The 21177-nt window shown below is 42.6% G+C and overlaps 1 pseudogene across 1 annotated transcript in view; it reads left to right on the forward strand.

Moving 5' to 3' along the window:
• LOC310856100 (glutamate receptor 1-like) overlaps positions 1–11754 on the forward strand; it is a 130948-nt pseudogene extending 119194 nt beyond the window's left edge. The window contains exons 16-18 of the transcript in view: positions 8922–9036; positions 11252–11387; positions 11644–11754. The product of the transcript in view is annotated as a glutamate receptor 1-like (transcript). The remainder of the gene's footprint in view (positions 1–8921; positions 9037–11251; positions 11388–11643) is intronic.
• The last annotated feature ends 9423 nt before the right edge of the window (positions 11755–21177 follow it).

Raw genomic sequence — 21177 nt, forward strand, 5'->3', positions numbered from 1 at the left:
AACACTGTTACTGAACACACACTCTATAGCAATGATTACTGTCACAATATAGAGCTATTTAACACTGTTACTGAACACACTCTATAGCAATGATTACTGTCACAATATAGAGCTATTTAACACTGTTACTGAACACACACTCTATAGCAATGATTACTGTCACAATATAGAGCTATTTAACACTGTTACTGAACACACACTCTAGCAATGAATACTGTCACAATATAGAGCTATTTAACACTGTTACTGAACACACACTATAGCAATGATTACTGTCACAATATAGAGCTATTTAACACTGTTACTGAACACACACTATAGCAATGATTACTGTCACAATATAGAGCTATTTAACACTGTTACTGAACACACTCTATAGCAATGATTACTGTCACAATATAGAGCTATTTAACACTGTTACTGAACACACTATAGCAATGATTACTGTAACAATATAGAGCTATTTAACACTGTTACTGAACACACTATAGCAATGATTACTGTCACAATATAGAGCTATTTAACACTGTTACCGAACACACACTCTAGCAATGAATACTGTCACAATATAGAGCTATTTAACACTGTTACTGAACACACTCTATAGCAATGATTACTGTCACAATATAGAGCTATTTAACACTGTTACTGAACACACTATAGCAATGAATACTGTCACAATATAGAGCTATTTAACACTGTTACTGAACACACACTCTAGCAATGAATACTGTCACACTATAGAGCTATTTAACACTGTTACTGACAAACACTAGCTAGCAATGAATACTGTCACAATATAGATATATTTAACACTGTTACTGAACACAAACTCTAGCAATGAATACTGTCACAATATAGAAATATTTAACACTGTTACTGAACACAAACTCTAGCAATGAATACTGTCACACTATAGAGCTATTTAACACTGTTACTGAACACACTCTATAGCAATGATTACTGTCACACTATAGAGCTATTTAACACTGTTACTGAACACACTATAGCAATGATTACTGTCACAATATAGAGCTATTTAACACTGTTACTGAACACACACTCTATAGCAATGATTACTGTCACAATATAGAGCTATTTAACACTGTTACTGAACACACACTCTAGCAATGAATACTGTCACAATATAGAGCTATTTAACACTGTTACTGAACACACACTATAGCAATGATTACTGTCACAATATAGAGCTATTTAACACTGTTACTGAACACACTCTTATAGCAATGATTACTGTCACAATATAGAGCTATTTAACACTGTTACTGAACACACTCTATAGCAATTATTACTGTCACAATATAGAGCTATTTAACACTGTTACTGAACACACTATAGCAATGATTACTGTAACAATATAGAGCTATTTAACACTGTTACTGAACACACTATAGCAATGATTACTGTCACAATATAGAGCTATTTAACACTGTTACCGAACACACACTCTAGCAATGAATACTGTCACAATATAGAGCTATTTAACACTGTTACTGAACACACTCTATAGCAATGATTACTGTCACAATATAGAGCTATTTAACACTGTTACTGAACACACTATAGCAATGATTACTGTCACAATATAGAGCTATTTAACACTGTTACTGAACACACACTCTAGCAATGAATACTGTCACACTATAGAGCTATTTAACACTGTTACTGACAAACACTAGCTAGCAATGAATACTGTCACAATATAGATATATTTAACACTGTTACTGAACACAATACTACCAAAATAATATAGCATTGTTAGCAACTGTATAGCAACTATTAACAGAAACAGGGTACATTGATTCATATCAATAGGTCATCTGACAGGGTGCAAGGCCATGACTCAGCACATCATCGTTTGAACGTCTGTGTTAAGCTGCCCATTCAAACAAAGTTTAATGAAGCAGCCGCTCTACAAGCTGAGCGCTGTGCCGCAACGCGCCATGAGCTTGTAGATCGGCTGTTATAACCAGCGCACGGCTATAAGTATACAAAGCTGTGGTTTGTCTGCATTGTGATCCTATAATATATAGAACCACACCATTGTGCCTGTTTGTCTGTGTCTGTCTGTTCGTCTGTCTGTCAGTTTCTCAACCTGTCTTGTCTTGTCTCTCTGTCTCTGTCTGTCTGTCTGTCTGTCTCGTCTGTCTGTCTGTCTGTCTGTCTGTCTGTCTGTCTGTCTGTCATGTCTGTCTGTCTGTCTGTCTGTCTGTCTGTCTGTCTGTCTGTCTGTCTGTCTGTCTCTCTTTTGTGTCTGTCTCCCACCCTCTCCCCATGTCTCTTTGTATGTCTCTGTCCCGCCTGTCTGCTTGCCTGATGTCTCCCTTTCTGCGTCTGTCTGTCTTGTGTTGTCTGTTGAGCTTGTAGATCGGCTGTTATAACCAGCGCACGGCTATAAGTACACAAAGCTGTGGTTTATCTGCATTGTGATCCTATAATATATAGAACCACACACATTGTGCCTGTTTGTCTGTGTCTGTCTGTTCGTCTGTCTGTCAGTTTCTCAACCTGTCTTGTCTTGTCTGTCTGTCTGTCTGTCTGTCTGTCTGTCTGTCTGTCTGTCTGTCTGTCTGTCTGTCTGTCTGTCTGTCTGTCTGTCTGTCTGTCTGTCTGTCCGTTCCGTCTCGTCTAAAACACCAGAAAATGGAGGCTGCTGCCGCCGACATCAAGTAACGCCCCTTATACACCTCTCCTTTAACAAGTAGTCTGACCTGAATCTGTCTGTCATGTCATCCCTTCGTCTCTACATCAGTCTCTCTCTCTCTCTCTCTCTCTCTCTCTCTCTCTCCTCTCTCTCTCCCCCCTCCCCCCTCTATCTCTCTCTCTCTCTCTCTCTCTCTCTCTCTCTCTCTCTCTCTCTCTCTCCTCTCTCTCTCCCCCTCCCCCCTCTCTCTCTCTCTCTCTCTCTCTCTCTATCTCTCTCTCTCTCTCTCTCTCTCTCTCTCTCTCTCTCTCACGTTTTCTTTTCTACCATTCTCCATGATAAATAAAGTTTAGACGGTGTCACCGTGCGACCCTATACTTTCACCATATACATATGAGAACGTGCTTTAAGTCAGTGGTTCCCCCCAAACTTTGTCATGTCCAGGACCCCCAGATTGACACCCATTTGCCCGTGGACCCCCCATTTGAAAAGATACGCTGGGGACCCCATAAGAGAACATCTTTACGCTGGGGACCCCCATAAGAGAACATCTTTACGGCTCTAGCAGTGATTCTCAACCTGTTAAATTTCAACAACCCCCCCACCCCCCCCCCCCCCCCGCCGTTTGACATGCATTAGTCTATGGACCCCCATTTAATGGCATTTATATCTCTGGGACCCCCTATCCATATCGTAAAATCACTGTCTGTAATTCAACTCTGAGAGTCTACAAATGGAACCATACGGACCCGTTAAAACAGTTCTTCAAAATAGGAGCTCTGCGGTGCCAGAGTGGTCTGGTCGCTTTTACTCTGAAACCCACAACCGGAAACATTCCACTAAAAATGTTTACTTTACATTGCTAGCTTACATTGCGATCGTTTTAATTTATACGATATATCATCCAAAAAGCGTTTCGCGGGAGAGACGGATGAGGAGCAGAAATGAAGCGCCGGTATATCGATCCGGCAACAGCTAAATCAATGGTAAGCTAATTTTAGTGAAGAGCGTAGCATACGGTAGCAGAAAGGCGAACTGACAAAAAAAATCAGAATATTCTTATCTCGCCCGGTATCATTGAGGATGCGCTAGACGTCCTATGTACGCGGGTCCTGTAACAACAGATTTTCAGATGGGGGTCAACGGCCAAATGCAAATCATTCTGGGGGTCCTTGACATGAAAAAGGTTGAGCACCACTGACATAGAAACATACTGTAGGTTTTTCAGAAAACTTTTAGGATTTAGAAGACTTTTTCTTTTTTCAGCCTCAGTCCTACATGGGTTAAGTCATTGTTAAGTCATTCTTACTATGGTGCTCCCCCCTTCCTTTCAACTCATTGTTAACTCATTCTTACTGTGCCCCCCCCCTACCCCCCCTCTTTTCCTTCCCTTTCATCTAGTAACCCGGTTAAGTCATTGTTAACTCATTCTTATTATGCCCCGCCCCCATCCCTTCCTCTCATGTATGAACCCAGTGAAATCATTATTGACTCACTGTTAAATCATTGTTAAGTAATTCTTACTATATGCTCCCCCCTCTCATCTAGTAACCCGGTTACCGTAAGTCATTGTTAACTCATTCTTACGATGGTTCCAACTCATGTTTACTCATTCTTACTATGCCCCCCTTCCCCTTCCCTTCCCTCTCATGTAGAAATCCGGTAAACTTGGCCGTCTTAAAGCTCAACGAGCAGGGCCTGTTGGACAAATTGAAAAACAGATGGTGGTATGACAAGGGAGAGTGCGGCACCGGGGGAGGGGACTCCAAGGTCAGGAAACAACGCCACGGCAGAACCCGAAAGGGGGAGGGTAACCGGCAACGATCACGGTTTAACTTCAGGAAAAACCATACACAAAACAGACACTCAGATCGTACCTTCACAATTGATCCCTGATCTTTCCCCGAAAGTTCCCTGAAAAGCCCTTTCCCCCCCCGCTATTTGTGCCTGATTCGTCTCTATTTGAATTCACGCCTCCAAATGTCCCACTTTCTCCTTGAAAAGGTGTGGATATCCCACTGATTTGCCCATGAAATGGCAATCGCGAGCCCTTTGAAATGTCCCAAAAGTCGCATCTTTACGAATGCAAAACGGGGATGTTCGCTGGTAAATGCTGACTTGTACCGATGCTGCTATCAATGACGCGAATGCTAATTAACATATTGACTAGCTTGAAGGAATACCTCACCCTCAAAATTAGTCCTTCGCTAAGTCCCTCCCCAACCTGTCCTTTTAGGCATGTTAGCAACAGTTACTAAGAGAGGAGACGTGGCAAATTGTCAAACTTCTCACACATTGAGATGCGTGTTAAATGACGGTATTTCTCCACATATAATCATTTCAGAAGCAAGAGCCTTAAAATGTCTTCTAAATCTAGTCAACCGGGCCTGCAGTAGGCTATGCACTGGACAAATGTGCATGACATTATTTCAACCAACTAGAAATACGAGGAAATGTTAGAGGGAGAGACAGTATCCAACTCAATCAACTCTTAACGGCTGGAGTTTTCATGTAATGCACGGTAAAACTATGGTCATTCGTATTATTGCCATCACCTGGGTGGCTCAGTCGTGTAACTTTCCCAACATGTATGTGTTAAACAACACAGCCATGCAAAGATAACACTGACAACTTTGAGGTTGACGAAAGCGCGCCATCCTTAGCAACGGTCGCTAAACTATTTGGATTGGCATTGGACAGTCGCTTTTTGGGGTGGGGTTTAGCCGAAGGTAGGGATGAATGGAAGAAAATAGGGGATCCAGTAAACCGATTTGTTCAGAAACTCCCATAAATATAACTGTCTCAAAGTATAATCCATGTGTCTTTATATGTTACGCTCAAGCATGTGCTCATTACTTCCAAAAACTCCACGTTTTCTTTAGCGTTTAAAACGTCATCTTTTTTATTTATTTAGAAAAGCAATCATAATCCAACATTATAATCAAGGATTTCACAGTAAAGTGAAATTTTTAATTTGTTCCGCTCACACTGAGCGGAACAATACATAACACTCTAACACCCGCATTAATTTCTACTTGCAAAAAATTGATTTCAACCTTACTACTACTTTGTACTACTAGGACTAAGACTAAAAAATATGTTAAAAAAAAATAAAAAAAATAAGTTTGATGAAACATTTATAATAATTATATAATAATATAATAAATTAATAATTTACATTTTGGGGATATCTTTCACAATGATGAATAAAACATGTTATAGACATTCTAATCATCACAAAAAAACATATATTACAATTATTTTACCTACTTTTATTAGGGTAAAGGTCAAAAGTCTAGTCCAGACATTTTTTATCTGTGTGAATTTCAGCCTCTGTGGGGGGTATTTATATGCAAATATCATGACCAATGGCATTGAAATGGCATTGCAATGAACATCACTGATGACGTTTAGGTGAAAAAAAGAACAGAAAAAAATATTAATAATTTAGTAATTAAATAAAATAAAATTGTTGCTAAAAAGCAACGCTGGGTCTTAGAGGGTTAAAATGCATCACAATATTAACATTACATACACAGCACAACATGTACGTCCCTGTCCTTCCCTCTAAGATGACCCTTTATAGGGGAACCTTTTCCAGTAGCCATAGCTTAGTCTTCTGTTTAAATGACCTCAGATTGGATGTCCATACACGGCCATTATGTGTCCGTGTGCAAAGACTGGGTCTTGTCCATGGCACATTTATTTTGTCTTCTATTTTTTACACACCCTTAGAATGTTCTTATTCTGATCATAAGACCCCATTACTGAACTGACACTATGGCATATTAGGAGTCCAACTAGTACTAGTTGCAAGAACCCCCTTAAAGCTTTAATAATATGTCAAACATTTCAATGACCTTTTAATTTTTTTGGTATTCAGACAGCCAGCAATGGGTAGAACGCTCCCAAAATGTAGTCTCTGTGACACAACTATAGGGGCCGCAAACTGCATTCAAAGATGTGTCATTGGTCGAAAAAACATCCCGGTCGCAATGACTAACCAATCAGGAAGCAGACAGGCAAATCGACCAATGACAAAGCTTCTAGGAAAATCTTTGAATGCAGATTGTGGCCCCTAGATGTGTCACAGAGACTATTTATTTTGACCTGTTATGGTTATTTGACCTGTTCTGGTTATGTCATTCAGGGCTAGCTCTTTGTGCGTTGCTGGTAATATCATTGTCCACTCGTTTTGAAGAAAATGTCCACCACTTAGGCCAGCTTGGCGATGACTCCCTGGTCCAGTGTTTTAAGAAGTAAACTTTGAAAGAAAACGTGGATTTTTTTCTTTTTTTAATTAATGAACACATAGACTGGGCACAAGACACTTGTATTGTACTTTTCATACAGTTTTGTTGTTAATGCTGGACACATTATGTCCTTCAATTCATCAAGTATTCTCTTAGCTTTCTAATTATTGTATCATTCTCTGCGAAGGAATGCAACGCTAGCATTTTGGCGGTGGAGTATTCTATAAAGAAATATTATTTTATTTATTTATTTTTTAAGTTGATGGTCTAGGCGGGGCCCACTGGTCATCAGTCCGTCTGCATTGGGCTTTGAGGGTCCAGGTGGTTACGTTTGTGCACTCCCAGAGTTAAGCTGGAGGTGAAAATGAAAACGGCTGAGACTCAGTTGGGTCTCTTTTTCCCCGATTTGTTCATACTAGCGAAACCAGCAGCTCCCTCACACCTCGTCTCCAAAGACAAACGACTTATTGGATCAATTTCCATCTCGTGAACAAACAAAGATATATATATACTTCATTCAAAATCAGTCAAAACCTCCTTTGCCTCTATCCCCGAAAATAGAACAAATATTCCGCCTCGGGAGAGGGAACAAACTTATTTGCTGGCGTCGTTCCAAAGCTCTTGCCGGTTACCCAAAGTGATATAGTAATACACATCTCGCGCGTAGGGAGTCAGGCCGAGCCAAGCTAGATGGAGTATTAAAGCATATCACTTAAAAACACTGTTTGCAAAACACTGTACGATGTTTATGTGTGATTGTTTGTCTTTTTGATGTTTCGGCATTTGTTTTTGTAAATACAAGTTTCCTTTCTTATGTATTCCTGTTCTCAATTCCATTTAGAGTTTTGATGTTTCTCTGAAGTTTCGAACATCATTATTATTGCAACAATTTTTCTTATTTTTTTCTTTAGGGGGGGTGTTCACCGAAAGAGTTTCATGAGCGCTTTTTGGAGATCATGTCCAGAGTGCTCGCATATGGAGCGTTTATTGATGTCCAGAAAAGTTACGTCTAACCTATCAGTTACCTAAGCTATATTATATGCTCAAACGTCATGTCATCTGCATAGAGATGAGACAACGGCGAAAGGAAGTTCGGACGATTACTATCGCTATGCAGTTGATGCATTACCTCGTGTTTACCTTGCTAACTGTTACATCGATCTGGATTAAGAGCGTCCCCTTGAATCGTAAATCGCCGGGATTCTCAGACGGCAACCCAGACGATAAAACTTGACGTCGATGACTGGCACTTTTTGAATGGAAAGTGGAAAAGAGGAGCATGCCAGCCTGTCTTTACTCTTCATACCAGTGGTTCTCAACCAGTGGCCCGGGGACCATCAGTGGTCCTTGAGGGGGTTTCAGGTGCACCCCAGCTAAGGATGGAGAGTTGGTAACCAAAGGGACCACTATATAGATCTTTAACTATGGGTCCATTTAGTTTAATTTTACTCTCTCAAGAGTACAATTATTGTTAAACATCTGCAATAATACAAGAAGTCTACACAATTAGAGACTGTAGAATAATTGTTACTCTGATCAACGTTTGCCTGTTATCTCTCCAAATGGTACCAACATCAATACAGCATGGAATTGTGGACAAAATCGTATCCAACGACAGAACAAACATTCTTTAGTTCTGGGTCTGCGAGGATAAATCAATCATCACACCATGGTTCTCGTGGCTCAAAATGGCAAAGAAGTAAACCACGTCTTTATACCATGAAGAAACTTTCTCCGTGGACACGCCCCCCCCCCCTTAACGCACTGCGATTAGTCACTTTTTATTTCATTTTTAATTTTCCAACTACTGCCTGCTGTCTGTCTGACGACGACCGGCGGCGGCGTGTTAACGCGCAACCGACAATAACATAAGATAACATGGATGTGCATAATGTTATTTATGTATTTCCCCCTCCAACCTCCCCCCCCTCCCCCCCCCCCCCCCCCCCCCCCACGCCGCCCATGCTTGGTTTTGGTTGGTCTCTTTGACGCTCCCTCTGAAGGATACCGGTAAACCTAGCCGTCCTGAAGCTCAATGAACAGGCCGTCTTAGACAAGTTGAAAAACAAATGGTGGTATGACAAGGGCGAGTGTGGAAGCAAGGACTCCGGCAGAAAGGTCAGTTCCTCCTCCACACGGGACACGTCGGCACCGGCACAGCGCCGCGTGTGACACGCGTGTCGTCTGTCCGTCCGTCCGTCCGTGTTCGTGTCCGTCCCCATTTACCGTCCCCTTTACCCCCAAGGTCATGTGTTGGTCTGGTCTCCTTCCCCCGCATTTCCTGTCCCCTGTTACTGTAGTTCTGAAACCACACCCCCTACCACGCCCACTCCTCCTTAGACCCTCCAGACAAATGCGTTCATGCGATCGCATCATTTTCAAAAAGGGCGCACAATCGCACAAACTCCACGCATATTTCGCAAACTTCCCGCATATTCACGTCATAAAATCGTCCACAACTTTTTTTTTTTGCATATTCCGCACATTTCCCATAAGGTTCACAAATTTCCGCATTTTTGGCATTTCAAAAGTTTCCGCATATTTTGCAACTTTCAACATATTTCACACTTCAACGCAATTTCACTGCATTCAAATCACGTAAAAACCTGTATATTTCATCGCGGAATCAAAGACTTTAAGATTTTCTTCCTGCTTTTTTTATTCTTGAGGGTCAACTACTGCCCCCTACTGCCCTCTGCGTGACAACGCTCCCGATTAGCCCCGCCCCACGCCACCAACAGACTCCGCCCTCCCGTCCCTTTCAAGACGTTCCTTTCTTCCTCCCGTTTCTTTTTTAATAGACTGCATGTTATTGGCTGGGACAGCTAAGACACGCCCCCTCCCCCGCCCCCTACAAAAGACAAAGTGATGTGCATGTCATGGAATGGAATAAACCCCTCCTCCTGTGATGTCATCATGAGATAACGAACCACTGTCTCCCGCCCATCATTCTATTGAACAAAAGATAATACAATAAATGCATTATTTAGGAAATGATAGTATCAATCAATCAATGATGTAGTTAAACTGAATAACTAACAACATTTGTATTAAGAATGTCATTGCTATAAACAGCCCATGTATGTTTAGAATGTATATTTTAATATTAATCTTCCTTCAGTCTGTTTCCTGTCGTTCAGGAAACCTTGCATCTCCATATTTAAATATATTTTTTCATTTGTGTTATCATTAAATTGATGGCCTATTTCTTTATACTTTTAGTTTTTAATTATCATGAAATGAATGCCCTATTTGATATGAATTTATAATTGTTTGAGCAGAAAACCCAGATCACAGAAAAATCTACTGAATGTTAAACGTTCATGTTTTTTGGGTGCAATTGAGATTAGAAACCTAAAAAAAACAAGAACAATTCCAGAACCTTTTTTTTAATGTCACAATCCCTTTAAAAAGTATCAGTTTTTTGGACATGCAAGGTTTCAGCCCGACAGTGACTATAATGACGTGCATGACTGTACATGTGACTTTCACACAGGTCACATGACTGTGCATGTGACTTTCCACCGTGTGCAAATACAAGGTCATCTTTTTTTTGACACACAAAGCCAAAACAATACTACAATATTGACCAAATAAGACAAGTTAAAGGCAATTGTTTAAACCAAATTTAATATTCCTACATTTCTGTTATTTTCTGCATGGTTGTGTCAAAAACTGTTGCCCTTGCATGACGTTTTTTAGAAGAAAAGGCAACTTGTTTAGAAAGACGAATGTTTCATTAATTTGTATTTGTATTAATGAACGTGATGATGAAGGAAGTCTATATTTTCATGTGACGTGACGTGCAGAACACGTTGAGAAGAAGTTGAGAAGTTGCTAGATTTCTGTCCCGGTCGGGTGCGCTTGTTTAACGGCCCCCCGTGGGGAGGTCGTGGGAGGTTCACACTTCATTTAAAAGCCCAGCTAAATTAAAGCGTGCCGTGATTGTTTTCCTAAAACATGATCATCGGGTATTATTATTATTATTTAAAGGGGAATATATGTCATCAAGATTACATCACAGATGATGTTTATTCCCTTTAAGGAGGAAGATTTATTTTAAAAAAGTCTTGTGACCGGGAAAGCATCTGTGCCATTTTAGACGATAAAGACTTCAACCAGCAATCATTTTATATGTCGGCTAAAGACAGCACGTCACTTCGTTCCCTTTCCTGCCTCGCCCATCGTCCTCTAAACAAGCGCAACCTGATCAATAACGCCACGTTTGATTGGTCGTCCGGTTATACGACGATAGACGACGACGATTCAGGTGATTGGCCGGCGTCTCAGCCCCCACCCCCCCCCCCCCCCCCCCTTCTGTGCAATACGATAGGACAAGACGAGCGCGCTGAGTCTGAGCAACGTGGTCGGGCGTGTTCTACATTCTGATTGGAGGGCTGGGACTGGCCATGCTCGTGGCATTGGTGGAATTCTGCTACAAGTCACGCATCGAGTCACGCAGGATGAAGGTCTGTCTGTCTGTCTGTCTGTCTGTCTGTCTGTCTGTCTGTCTGTCTGTCTGTCTGTCTGTCTGTCTGTCTGCCTGCATGCCCTGGCTGCTCTACGAGTACAAAGCCATCGACGGTCACATTATTGTCTCCGATTATTTGAGATCGGCTCGATACCGATATGGCAAATGTATGGCCGGCACGGCCACTTTGATATGCTGCCGATAATATCGTCTATCTCTAATTCTTCCCTCTTGTTGCTGCTGTTGTCCTATAGGAGCTGATCGAGGCGGCCTCCAGGCTCTCGGGGTATGGCCGGCGAAGGAGCCTTCATCCCAGGCAGTGGAGGAGGAGGAGGAGGAGGAGGTATGGCTGGGCCATATGGTGATGAATGTCGTATCATGGTGAATATCGTATTGTGATAACGATATTCAAAGATGTACCGTATAAATTGTATGATTTGCAGTTCTACATACCTTAAACTCTTTTATTGCTAAGTACGGACATGTTTGTACCTCCCTCTATAGGGACGTTATCTGGTAAGTACGAACATTCGTTCGTACCTAAAGCTTTACACCAAATGTGAAATGGAAATCACTCTTGATTAAGTTCGGATGTGATTTGTAGAGTTTGTATCGCATCGCTCCCGACATGTTAACGTTTCTGGCGAAAAGTTAAAGGGCGTGAGCTAATGCTAATATTAGGGCGATCAGTTAGAATGGTGGCCTCCAGGCCGGGAAAGCTTGTAGATTTTTCAATAGCTAAAGTGTAACAAATGCTTAAAACACCAACAGGGGTTCCTGTCCTGAATATGAAAAATATTGTGATATTGTATTATTTTTTTTCCATATCGCCCACTAGGGGGCGGCGGAGGGGCGGCGGCAGCAGCGGGGGAGAACGGACGCGTCATGATGTCCACATGACATGATGATGTCACACGACACCTTCCCAAGGTGGGAACGATGCCCTGCATGGGCCAATCGGCGGCTGGCGGCCTGGGCATGTGATCCCGCCCACCGACCGACTGAAGGACAATCAGCATGAGCCCCCGCCCACTGGACACACCCACCCAGAGCGAGAGAGAGGGTGGGGAGGGAGGGGAGGGAGGGGTAGTTGGGTGGGGGTTCGATCGATGCCAGATTTTTGGGTCAGATTCCGGTCCTGGTTTTGGAGAGTCCTAGGACCTACCCCTTAACCGTGTTTTTGACTGATATTTTTGTACAATAATAAAATAAATATATCTCTACTAAATCAATTCAAATCAATTTGAAAGATTTTTTTATTATTATTATATGTTTTGTATTAACGTAACAAAATAGAAAACTCTAAGATAACAGAGATAAGCTCAGCAACAAAAGTTTGAAACTTAACTTTGGTCCATTATTTCTCACTTATAACTATATAACTACAATTGTTATTTTATAACATTTGAATCGTTGATTAGTCATCTTTAAACGCGGTATAGCTTGTGAGGATCAGGCATCCGTGGAATGAGCAACACCGCTAAACGTGTGGGTAGCGCCACCATGTGGAATGAATGAGCAACACAGCTAAACGTGTGGGTAGCACAAGTTAAAAAAAAACACACATAATGGCCATTTTTATAATTTTACACTCAGAATAAAGAAAATGCCTGCACTCAACATTTTTCCACATTATTTTATTTACCTCTGACGAGCAGACAACGTAACAAACTCATGGACCAAACTCAAGTATCAGAACTTTTGTTGCTGAGTTTACGAAGCTCACAACACGGCGCACGTTTAAGTAAATAAAAGCGACTCAGCACTTTTGACATGACTCCCCCCCCCCCCCCACGCACGCACAGAGTAACGGCCCCTCACTGGCCACAGCCTGAATACTCGAACCCAGAGAGACTCAGAAAGACCACGGAACTGAATCGGAAAGGAGAAAAGACTCCAAAAAAACCTGGAATGGAACTGTGAACGGACAAAAAAAAAAGAAGGAGATTCAGAACAACGGGCTTAAGCCCGGATCATACTTTTGTCGCGTCGTATGCTGTCACGCCTCAACAAATAGCCGACCTGCAAGCTTCACAAACACGACGACGCGCTGTGGAAGATTATAGCGTCGGCTATATCTTCCACTCGCGCGACACTGCAGTGGACCCTAAAAGCCGAGCATATCTTGGGCTATAACGGGGGGATTATTTTGACTTTGGGGGACATGACTTTTGGCCTTCACAAGTGGAGGCTCTGAGCCCACCGCGCTACGCAGGCCCAGCACAGAGGTGGACTCGGACCACGTCTGTCTGGACATGTTTTTAATGAACCAAACGTGGAAGTGGTGGGGGGGGGGGGGGGGGGGGGGGGGGGGGAGGGGGGAGTGAAACCCCTTAACTGGTTTTCTAACCGTGCTGTTTAAATGGATTCTCTTTCTCCTTTTGCAATAATAGAGAGTCCTGGAGAGAGAGAGAGAGAGAGAGAGAGAGAGAGAACAGAGAGACCTTAAAGATGGAGTGCCGTGATTTTTGTGCTTTTTCCAATGTGTGTGCTTAAGAGGTGACAGTACTTCATTAGAGCCCTTGGTGTGGTTGTTATGTGCAATGATGTCTTCCCTTTGTATTTAGGGTTTCTTCCTGGAGGCTGAAACCTTGACAGTCAAACGTGCCAATGGAAAAAAACAGTAATATAGTGACATCACACTATCAGCCCCTCCCATAACCCCTCCCCCTTTATCATACAACTACAGCTGTGGGTGTGGCTTCAGTTCAGGTGGATCACCACCCATCACCACCCACCAGGCAAACCAGGCATACTTAATGAACTGGTGGGCGTGCACACATCAAAACGTCATTTTAACAAATACTGTACACTTTTTATAACAATAAGACCTGATGATCATGTTTTAAGGTGGAATCATGGCACTCCATCTTTAACGATGCTAGCTTTGGAGAAAAACATGACACACACTTCTTTCTAATGTTCCCCAACCTGTTGGCGCACTTCCTTAATATTGTCGTCACATTCAAACGTATACAGCCTGACTCTAAGATCTGATTTGCAAACGCATGTTTCCATGTAGGTTTTTATGTTGTTGAGACTTTATACAAATAACTGATAACTGGTCTGATTCCAATCTGGATAGTTTAAAAAAGGACCACTTCGCCGCTTTTCAACCTACCTTTCTATAAATTGTCCTCACTTAAATGTTCATGATGAAATGCCACAATTGTTTTCTACTCGGTCTGTAGGCTGCAGTTCAGAAACCCGTCCACCAGTGACATCATCGATGGGAAATCCAAGAAACCGGATGGAGGATTTCTGCTCCTGAGAAGTTGCAATGCGATAATGGAAGCCATCGTTCTGACGATAATACAAATTTATCTTTTAATCTTGTTTTATTTTATTTTTTATTCTGCCTAACGATGATGGTGGACAGGTTTCTGAACTGTCCACAGCCCTCCTATAAGACACAGACTATAGGAAAAAAGTGTGGTATTTTATCATGAACATTATAGTGAAGACCAATTAACCCATTCTGACCTGAGATCAGATTCATACGAGGTTTCCGCCGGACACACGCTGGTCTGATGAACCCATTCTGACCTGAGATCAGATTCTAAAAATGTCAGTCGCTCTTCGATTTTTCAAAAATAGCAGACCTACAAGCTCGTATCGCGCCACTCGGTGGCGCGATATGAGCTTGTAGATCTGCTATTTTTCAATAGCTAAAGCATAACATGATGCTGACACCAAAATGGGTGCCCGTTCAGAATGGGTTAATATGAAGATGAAAAGTGAAGCTGACTCGCCAGGATCCTGGATGCCTTGATACTATAGGCTTAGAATAGTTTATATAAATAAATATGTCTGTAAATCTCTTCAATGGGAAGAACTGAATGGCCGATTTTTCTGTGGCTCCAGAAAGCCACGACCACAGGATTACTGCATTATCCCACAAAATAATAACAATGACAGAACACGAGCAACTGCTGCCATTAACGTTGTTGAAGAATACAATGTGCACCTTCAATAATGTGCAACTAAAGTGTTTATTTCAAGTGGCGCTTTTCAAATGGGACATTAACAAAGTAATTAATTAATGCATTAAAAAGTGTCATTTTCTTTAATCAACGTCTCTATACCGTACTTCCGGCAGGTGATTTAATTTGTTATTGATTGGTTTATGGAATTGGTTTATTGGTTTATATATTGGTTATATTGGGCACAGGGTGCAGTCAGACATTAAAGATGGAGTGCCATGATTTATTTTTTACTTTGTTTCTGTTTTGTGTATGTGTCTATGGAGTTAACATTACTCTAATAGACCCCCAGGTGTTCTGTATGTATGTGTCTATGGAGTTAACATTACTCTAATAGACCCCCAGGTGTTTTGTATGTGTCTATGGAGTTAACATTACTCTAATAGACCCCCAGGTGTTCTGTATGTATGTGTCTATGGAGTTAACATTACTCTAATAGACCCCCAGGTGTTCTGTATGTGTCTATGGAGTTAACATTACTCTAATAGACCCCCAGGTGTTTTGTATGTGTCTATGGAGTTAACATTACTCTAATAGACCCCCAGGTGTTCTGTATGTGTCTATGGAGTTAACATTACTCTAATAGACCCCCAGGTGTTCTGTATGTGTCTATGGAGTTAACATTACTCTAATAGACCCCCAGGTGTTCTGTATGTGTCTATGGAGTTAACATTACTCTAATAGACCCCCCAGGTGTTCTGTATGTGTCTATGGAGTTAACATTACTCTAATAGACCCCCAGGTGTTCTGTATGTGTCTATGGAGTTAACATTACTCTAATAGACACCCAGGTGTTTTGTATGGAGTTAACATTACTCTAATAAACCCCCAGGTGTTTTGTATGGAGTTAACATTACTCTAATAGACCCCCAGGTGTTTTGTATGGAGTTAACATTACTCTAATAGACCCCCAGGTGTTCTGTATGTGTCTATGGAGTTAACATTACTCTAATAGACCCCCAGGTGTTTAGTATGGAGTTAACATTACTCTAATAGACCCCCAGGTGTTTTGTATGGAGTTAACATTACTCTAATAGACCCCCAGGTGTTCTGTATGTGTCTATGGAGTTAACATTACTCTAATAGACCCCCAGGTGTTCTGTATGTGTCTATGGAGTTAACATTACTCTAATAGACCCCCAGGTGTTTAGTATGGAGTTAACATTACTCTAATAGACCCCCAGGTGTTTTGTATGGAGTTAACATTACTCTAATAGACCCCCAGGTGTTCTGTATGTGTCTATGGAGTTAACATTACTCTAATAGACCCCCAGGTGTTCTGTATGTGTCTATGGAGTGTTCTCTAATTGACCCCCACGTGTTTTGTATGTGTCTATGGAGTTGACATTACTAGTCTAATGCACGCACGTACGCACACACGCATGTGGGGGGTGTATAAATGAAGTTCAGAGTGTGTGTGTGCGTGCGTGCGTGCGTGTGGGGGTGTTCAAAGTTTTGTGAGCAGTGCAGAGAACCGTGAATAATGATGCTGTCTCCGTGTTCACCTCTAGAGAGACGAAATACTGTCTGTGTGTGTGCGCGTGAGTGCATGTGTGTGTGTGTGTGTGAGTGCATGTGTGTGTGTGCATGCGTGAATGAATATCGGCGTCAGTGCTGAGATAAGTGACTGCACTTGTCCACACAACGCAAAGCACTTCCAGACAGTCCCGCGGGAGAATGTCTGGAGAGATATTTACTTTTTAGGTTTTAAAGGCATACAGCAGAGGGGATGTTTTAAAGGGAGTAGGAGTTGAGGCATCACATTTATTTTGAATTGGAATCGGTTCCATAGATAAATATTGTGAAAATAGGCGATCTACAAGCTCACAACGCAAGGCGTTGTGAGCTACAAGCTATACAAGCTCGTGACCTTGTAGATCACATTATTTTCACAATATTTCCTCTTTCTTATTTGGCCAATGTTTGACAAGTTTTTATAGTTTATTTATTGATTGTCATAGTACAGTTTGTTCAATCAATCATTAAAAGGTTCTTCAAACTTAAAAGTTCCTTAATTGTCATTTCACTTCACATCTGGGGACTCAAAACCATGTGGGGACTCACAGGTTGAGAACGCCTGAGCTAAAGAGACATGGCCCGATACTCCGATAGGCGAGCAGCAACGCTATATTCAGCCTACAGTACAGTGCAATATGGATTACCTTGTTGGCACTGCAAAGCTAACCAGGCGTGAAAACATCTCCACAAAATGAGACCGCGCAATAAGGGCCTTTCTCGGCCCTTCTCCAATAAGGGCCTTTCTCGGCCCTTCTCCAATAAGGGCCTTTCTCGGCCCTTCTCCAATAAGGGCCTTTCTCGGCCCTTCTCCAATAAGGGCCTTTCTCGGCCCTTCTCCAATAAGGGCCTTTCTCGGCCCTTCTCCAATAAGGGCCTTTCTCGGCCCTTCTCCAATAAGGGCCTTTCTCGGCCCTTCTCCAATAAGGGCCTTTCTCGGCCCTTCTCCAATAAGGGCCTTTCTCGGCCCTTCTCCCATTGTTTATATTGTGTTTAGTTTCCAAGATGGCCGCAGCACCAGGAGGGGGTGGGGGCAGTGCCCTTACTGGGCTGCGTTCACACATTCAAGAGGGGTGGGGCCGATTCAAGAGGGGTGGGGCCGATTCAAGAGGGGTGGGGCCGATTCAAGAGGGGTGGGGCCGATTCAAGAGGGGTGGGGCCGATTCAAGAGGGGTGGGGCCGATTCAAGAGGGGTGGGGCCGATTCAAGAGGGGTGGGGCCGATTCAAGAGGGGTGGGGCCGATTCAAGAGGGGTGGGGCCGATTCAAGAGGGGTGGGGCCGATTCAAGAGGGGTGGGGCCGATTCAAGAGGGGTGGGGCCGATTCAAGAGGGGTGGGGCCGATTCAAGAGGGGTGGGGCCGATTCAAGAGGGGTGAGGCCGATTCAAGAGGGGTGGGGCCGATTCAAGAGGGGTGGGGCCGAGAAAGAAGGACACATTTACCCAGGTTAAAAACAACAGTCACGTGTATACAGCCTAAAAAACAATAGCCTATATGCGTAGTTTTGTCTCAGCACCAATGGAGGATGTGTGTTATTTCTTTAGTTTTGGCTCAGCACCAATGGAGGATGTGTGTTATTTATTAGTTTTGGCTCAGCACCAATGGAGGATGTGTGTTATTTCTTTAGTTTTGGCTCAGCACCAATGGAGGATGTGTGTTATTTATTAGTTTTGGCTCAGCACCAATGGAGGATGTGTGTTATTTCTTTAGTTTTGGCTCAGCACCAATGGAGGATGTGTGTTATTTCCCGTACCCTGAAAGTGATGAAAATAGAGCCATAAGGGCTATATTTTGCCATCGTCTAAGGGCCGATTCATACTCCTATTGTACCGCTGTTTTTTGTACCGCTGTAGGTCCGAAATGATTTCGGCTCGTCAGAAATTGTCAGTAGCACCGAAGAGCTGACTTTAGGACGGTACCACCCCCCCCCCCCCCCCCCCGAACCTCAAATGACGTCACATTGTAGGCGAACCGACTTTTATTCAGCTCTAAAATAGGAGTATATGAATCGGCCCTAAGACTAAACAATTTCAGATGACTAAATAGCACTAAAACGAAATGGTGTGTAATTCATTCAAGACCGAATCAGAATTAGCTGTCAAATGAAAACTACACGTGTTAATAAATGCTGTGTTGTTTGCATAAGTTTAAACTCATGCATGGTTTTTTATCTATATATTTAAAGGATAAACACTCTCAAAGTGTTGTTTCTGGCAGAACATTTTGATTTTAGTTTTAGTCGTATGGTCTCTTGAATAGTTTTCACTTAGTTTTAGTCACATTTAGTCATCTGGAATGTTCTAGTGTTACTCTAGTTTTAGTAGACTAAATAGCATAAGATTTTAGTCGACTAAATCTGCAGTTGACTCAAATGTATTTTGGCGGGCATGGATGCCGTCGTAATGACTGTTTTTACACTTGCTGAAAACAGCCGATCTACAAGCCCATAATGCGTCGCCGCGCAATGCGTTGTGAGCTTGTAGATCTGCTATTTTCACCATGCAACCAAGTGTAAAATGACTTATACTGGATCTCTTGTCCACTAGTCCCTTCCTAACATTTTAGTCTAGTTTATATCTGTTGACAAAATTGTCAATACACTAGTTTTAGTCATCATAGCGTAGTTTTCATTTAGTTTTCGTCAGTGAAAAAGGATAGTCGACGAACATTTTCTGTCTGCTCTCATGTCACTGCTCTCCTCTTCAAAATAGAATACATTGTGAGGTAAATAAATGGTAATTGGTAAATGGTGCATTTATATAGCGCCTTTATCCAAGGCGCTTTACATAGATTGTGCATTACATTCACCCATTCATACACCGATTGCGGCAGAAACCATGCAAGGTACCAACCAGCACATCGGGTAATTTGGGTCTTGCCCAAGGACACTTCGACAATGTAGACAGGAGGAGCCGGGATTCGAACCGCTGACCCATGGATCATGCCGAAGAAGACTGTCACTGAGGAGGCAGCCTACTACTGGTTGGTTCCTAACGTGGCACAAGTTGTAGGACAGCCAGTAGGCGCTAACATCAACTACACTTCTGCGGCGGCCAAAAAGAGGATGTCTGGTGATGGTTGAACTAAGCACACGCACTTGTTCTCTCCCTCTGCTTACCGTAGAACCTCTCCTGTCCTTGGATACAACCACAGGTATATAATCCCGGTCATGATGTCGAAGGGCTCCGTTGGTCTGTCTATACAGTTCCGTCCTACTGTCTGTGATCAATATGAAGACGCAGTTAAACCCTGCATGTGTCTTGCCAAAGTCGCTAAAGCTCCTTCACGATGCAAGACAGGTCGGCTGTGAGCTTTCTCTCCTGCGCCAGCACTGCGAGGGCCTCAAAGACACATTAGCAGTAACAGCAACACAGCACTGTGAGGGCCTCAAAGACACGTTAGCAGTAACAGCAACACAGGCGGCTGCGGTGGAAGAGAAGACAAGAGCACAATATCTTTCGTCCCAATGACTGGTACACTGTGAGAACGGGAAGAATTACCACTTCCAACATTCACCACGTTGCGGCCACCACTGTCAATAACAATAACAACCGTCAATCGATTCGTGTCCCAGACGGTCAGATGGAGCCAAAGAAAGACAACACACAGTGAGTGCCCCATGGCGTGGGGGATAAACCATGAGGGTGGGTGATTTAAGTCAAAGTTTTCCCCCAGCAGCAACAAACACATACAATGTTTTGGCCCGATCAGGCCTTTCTCAGTGTGAATCACGCTGAGGAAAGCCTTTGAGCCGAAACATCCAATCTACAAGCTCACTCTATTTGCATTTGACGCGGTGTGAGCTTGCAGACCGGATTGTTTTTGGCACATGTGGCACAGTAACGCTTCTTGCTTTCTTCTGGTACTGTACATCAGTGGCGTGCACAGACATTTAGAGGGGCAGGTGCTCAAGTGAAAAAAGGGCACCTTGTGCAGCACATTTTGGTGCTTTAGCTATTGAAAAATAGCAGATCTACAAGCTACGAGCTTGTAGGTCTGCTATTTATTTATTTTTATCAAAGAACCACTGACATAGAAACATAGCTTTAGATTGTGGGGGCCTAAATAATACAGTAGAAGCGTTTTTTATCAAGATTTGATCAATGTCACCGCATGGTCCACACACTACAAATTAAGAAAAATAATTAAACTTAAAAAATAATAATTAAAGAGCACATTGCCAAAAGGGCAGGGGGTGCTCTAGCACCCCCTCGTGTCTATCTGTGCACGCCACTGCTGTACATGCATCCGAATGAACACCTAAATGTGTCACAGTGCACCATGGGACCA

The sequence above is a fragment of the Protomyctophum parallelum genome (genome assembly GCF_964188405.1).
Source record: "Protomyctophum parallelum genome assembly, chromosome: 1".
Taxonomy (NCBI): Eukaryota; Metazoa; Chordata; class Actinopteri; order Myctophiformes; family Myctophidae; genus Protomyctophum; species Protomyctophum parallelum.